Genomic DNA, 6,000 nt, shown 5'->3' with positions numbered 1-6,000 from the left:
CTGTGCAAGTCTAGGAATTATAATTGGTTTCCTATTGTTATTTGATTTTTTGATCAAATAATATTCTCTATAAATAGGTGGGTTGGTATAATACACAAGAAGGTTGGCATAATACACAAGGGGCACACAAAAGGCGACAAGTAGCTTTATACATGGGTGGTGAAAGGGAGTTATTGGGAGATGAGAGATGGTATACAAGAGTTGGACTTGGGTTCAAGTTGTATTCTTGTATAGGGTTTTCTTTTCATAATAAAGAACGGGTTTTCTCTCCGTGGATGTAGGCTCAATGGTGGAGCCGAACCACGTTAAATATTGTGTGTTGTTTATCTTTCATGCTTGTGACTTATTTGTCATTAAATAATTGTGTACTTGATATTTCAATAGTTGTTTGTTTTGCGTTTGGATTCTAACATTCTTGATAATCAAGGAGCAAATTTTTTTGTAATTGGGCAATCAATAAGAGATCATGCATGATTCCCTTTTGTCTGTGAATCCTATGCAACAGGAATGCATATTAGCGATCCTAGCTACCTCTGACGTATTTAGTTTAACATGGTACATGGATGATTGGCCTTTAACATCAAATTAATTTTTACTGCACAAGAAGGTCATACATACTCAACTAATATAGATAATTCATTTTATTTATTTATTTATTTATTTTTGGGTTGGTAATGTTTGGAATATGGCTATCAAAAGAGTTGGTATTAATATATATTATGGGCAATAATATACTAAAATTCAAAATTGTGGTCCATGGATAAAGATTGCTTATTGTTGGTGTCTCAACCTTATTTTTGATCCCATGAGTGAACGTATTTTAAATTCTACCTATTGAAGTACAACTTTGAAAGTGTACATGATGCACAATATTTAGCCTTGCCAAACCTCCAATTCTAGATTCTGGAGGGTGAGTGAACTAGAATCGGAATGTTTGTGAATTGCAAGACTCAGAGCCTAGGTTTCTCAATGAATCACTTAAAAACACCTTGAGATCCTAAACTGACTGACTAGTTTTCCAAGGAGGCTTGTTAACTCCATTAGTCATAAATCACATAAAACCTCTTTGTACTATATAATTAGCATTCTATAAACAATTTTCTAATGCCCTCGGCCTCTATAAGTATAGTGATTGCCATTTTAATTCCAAAAATATATTATCAAACTATAAAAAGAGGAAAAATTCATCGCGACCAATGTAAATGAGAACGATATGAAAATTTAAAAACTCCTTTTACGTTTACCAATTCGATAATGGAAATCTAATTTAGCATATCAATACAGCAAGTTTGACAGTAATAAATGGACAATGTTTTTCGACTCTATGATCATTATCTTTGCGGTCCTTGTGATTAGATTTCTACAACTTGGTTAACTCTTCTGGGCTATTTGATTAATGCAAGTGCTAGTGATGAAAAAAGTCATTAAATAAAGATTGGAGACAAAGATAAAGAGCAATGAACTTTTATTGCATCCATTAAGTAACATCATTTAGCCATGAAATAAACAAAATTATGTTAAGAAGAAAAGAATTTGGGAAAAATATCTTCTATATTTTTCACACATCTTAACTACAATGATGGCCTATTTATAGACTTACAACAAGACATGGTACAATGAATCCAGAAAAATATTTAAAATGATAACTAACTAATTCTAACTTTATCTAATCCTTAATTGATATCCAGTTTAAATTTAGAGAGAAGATAATTACAATCAACTCATTCCAACACTCTACCTCAATTTGGTGCATAGATATCATACATGTTCAATTTGTCAAATGAGTTGTAAAAGTTTTTAATTAATCGGCACAACTTTTGTAAGTATATTGGCTAGCTAATCTTTCGACTTTACGAATGGAAATCAAATCACCTTATCGTCAAAATTTTGTTTGATAAGGTGCCAACCAACCTCTATATGTTTAGTCCGATCATGCTGAACTAGATTTTGAGAAATATCAGTGGCTACTTGGTTATCACAAAATAAATCTATTTCAAAAGTTGGAGCACGACCGATATTGATAAGCAACTTTTTAAGTCAAAGAAATTCACACACCCCTTTGGCCATTCCTCGGAACTTGGCTTCTGCACTAGATAAAACCACCGCCTTTTGTCTCTTGTTCTTCCATATGACTATGTTGCCACCTATAAATGCAAAATACCCTGAAGTTGATTTTCGATTGGTAGGATCTCCCGTCCAATCAACATTTATATAGCCTTTGATATTGAGGCAATTATTCTTAGAAAACAAAAGTCCTTTTCTAGGTGCACCTTTCAAGTATCAAAGGATCCGCATTATAGTTTTCATATACCAATTATTAGGAGAATGCATGAATTAGTTAACCATACTAGTAGCGTATGCTATATCAAGACGAGTGTGAGACAGGTAAATCAGTTTACCAACTAACTTTTGATATATTTCTTTATCAATTGGCTTCTAATTTGGATCTTCCCCAAGTTTATGTTTCTAGATAATCAATATGTAAATAGGTTTAAATTTTAGTAACCCAACTTCTAGATAATCAATATGTAAATCCTTCAAAATTTAATAGTTCAAGTACATATTTCTGTTAAGATAGGACGATACCTTGTGCCAATCTTGCTACTTCAATTTCCAAAAAATATTTGAAACTTCCTAATTTCTTTATCTCAAATTCTGCTGCTGCTAACCGATTTTGTAACTTAGATATCTCTTGTTCATCATCCCCTATGATAATCATGTTATCGAAATAGACTATTAGAGCCATTACCTTTTCAAACCGGTACTTCAAGAACAAGGTATGGTCTGTATCGTTTTTTCCATACTTTTTCAACGCTAATGTAAATTGACCAAACTAAGTATGAGGTGCTTGTTTCAGTCCATAAAGTGCTTTCTGCAAATGGCAGACAACCTATGAGATTTAGATAACTTATGAGTTGGCATATAATTGGCAATAAAATATTTTGAACGTTTTACGTTGATTTTTGGAGAATACTTGTTTGGTAACTTGCCAAGATTAGATTTGTCAGGCAATACATAACGAGCAGTTGTATTCAAATTAGTAGAAGGCAAAAATTTAGTAGAAGTACCAATTTCAAGTATATTCGCAGGAGAAGAACAATTGGGTACTAAGAAGAAAGGGGTTATATCAGCTACATTGACTTCTATATCAACTTCTTCAAAAGACAAAGTAGCAGCTTCTTGAAAGCCATTAAGAACATCATTAGTCTTACTAGTATTTTCACCCTCAGTCATATGTAAATCAGCTTTTTCATCATCGGTCATTGCCAAATTGATAATTGGCCCGTCGGCATCGATATGTAAATCGACATTAGCCATTGGCCTATTGGTATTAACATGTAAATCGGTATTAGGCTGATCAGTAATTGGCCATAATGGCCATACCAATCCCAACAAATTTTGCTCTTCCTTATCCTTCATCTCCCCTAGTAGTGAAAAATTAGGTATAGATGATAAAAAAATGTTTCTGACTCCAAGAAAATAACATTCATTATTTCGTACATCTTTTTGATGGTTAAATCATAACACTGATAACTCTTCTTGTGCACAGCATATCCTAAGAAAATGCATCAGACAGCAAATGGATCCAATTTGCTACGTTGATACTTGTGCAAATAAATGAAAGCCATACATCCAAACACTCGTGATGAAATCATGAGCACTAACATTAGAGCAAAACAAGTAGAGAGAGCTTGCAGTGGAGTCTAAAATTCTATAGTGAGGGCATCTTGTTTAGCAAATATATTGCTATTGATGGAAAATCTTGTTTAGAATTATATCAGGCCAATATCGATGGAAAACATTCGCATCAATCAGCAAGGCACATGCTATTTCTAGTATGTGTTGATTTTTCCTCTAAACTGCTCCATTCTACCATTGACGAATTCTTAAAATGATTGATTTTCATACTTACTAGTATTATCGGATCATAAAACCTTAATTATAGCTGAAAATTGTGTGTGAATTATTGATTGGAATGATTTAAAAATAGCAAGCACTTCACTCTTATGTTTCAGCATATACAATCAAGTCATCCTAGTACAATCGTCCACAAATATGACAAACCAGCAAATCCCAATAAATGGAGTAATTAGCGGAGTCCCCAAATATTAGAATGTACCAAGACAAATGGAACTGTATTTCTATTAACACTATCTAGATAAGGAACACTATGACTTTTGGCAAGAATACATGTATCACATTTCAAATCAGTAGTATGACCAGTTGTAAATAAGCAAGAGATAGATGCTTAATACACCCAAATGATAGATGTCCTAGCTATTGATGCCATGATCAAAGTTCTTGTTCTTTGACATTATCGATGCTCTTCATCTGATTTGCTCTACCAATGTTGAAATCATCCATGTAATATTGACCCCTTCTTTTTGTACCAGATTGATTATCTCCTTATTGAAAATATCCTGAAGAAAACAAAATATTGGATACATTAGTGCTATGCAATGAAGATCAGCCATGATTTTACTTATAGAAAGCAATTTATTTGAGAGAAACGAAATTAATAAAGTATCAAGTACATAGACATGATGATAGAACAATTGTTCCAACCCCTATAATTGAATATTGAACTCCATTAGTATTGAAAATCATCAATCTTCTTGACTGAGTAACACACAAGAAATCATTTGGATCACAGGTTATGTGATCATTAGCTCTGAAATCGACAATCCAGTCTCTATTATGTCGATTACTACTACTATTATTTTGGTAACAAAAAGCTCCTGAAGATACATCAATTATAGTAGAAGGCACTTGAGTAATATTGTAAGCAATAGAAGAAGATCTTGAGTTGATATCGGTAGTCTTACTGATATCGATAGTCACAACTACCGTTTTGTCAATATCTCCATTTTCAATAACTGGGTTCTATTGATTGAGGTGCCGATTTTTTTTTTTTTACAATCATTCCACCATGTTAGATACCTATGTAGCTTGAAATAAATATCATAGATATGTCTTTTGTTCTAGCAATAAGTGCAACCTTATTCTTCAATTGGCACCTTGATTTGATGCAATACGATCAAACCATTTTTTGGTCGGTTAGAAGTCATAACAGAATCGATTATGTTGTCTCTTCCTGTCAATATTATTGATTGTCTGCTATTTTTGCGCTGAACATAGGCATATGTCTCTGTCACCGCTCAGAATGGTTCCATTCGTAGCACATCATTGTGATTCTTATTTAATCAATCATCTTACCCATCGAGAAAAATGTACACCCTCTCTTCCACCCTCTATTCCTGTATAAGAGAGGTATACGAGCCAATATCGGTAGCACACTTCATTAGGTTTGGCCGACGGAAATCGATCTCTCTACACAAGTCTTGTAGGTCGTTACAACACTTCTCAATTTACCCTCCAACTTGTCTTATCCTGGTCACCCTCTGCCACAGATTATACAACTAGGAAGTATCTGTCCTATCAAAGTAGGGAGTAGCAATAACATCCCATACTACTTTTGCAAAAGGGAAATGGATGAAGTTGTCAATTAGGGATGGATCCATATTGTTTATAAGTCATCCCTTCATGATTGAATCTTTACTCTACCACTGTCAGTATGTCAAATGTCCTGGTGAAGATTGAGGAAATTCATCATTAATATATCCCAACTTGTCTTTATCTGAGATATACATCTCAACAACTTGGGACCAAAGGGCATTGTTAGTGTCATCTAACTTGATGCCCGATCTGAGCCATAGAAGAATCATTGTTCAGTGTAGGTTTCTAACATCTATTTAAGACTTCCATCATCCTTATGGTCAAGTCTTTAAGAACTATGTCAGTCATCCCTTTCCTACCTTGCACAATCTCTAATGATTCCGCCATAGTTTCTTGTTCAAGATTATACATAGCACTTGAGCAGATACCCAAGAATCCCTATTTTGATACCATGCTAAGAAGAAAAGAATTTGGAGGAAATATATTCTGTATTTCATACATCTTAACTATAATGATGTATGGCCTAGTTATAGGCTTACAACA

This window comes from Coffea arabica, chromosome 4c (assembly GCF_036785885.1).
Source record: "Coffea arabica cultivar ET-39 chromosome 4c, Coffea Arabica ET-39 HiFi, whole genome shotgun sequence".
NCBI lineage: Eukaryota > Viridiplantae > Streptophyta > Magnoliopsida > Gentianales > Rubiaceae > Coffea > Coffea arabica.
Note: the sequence above shows the minus strand (reverse complement) of the source record.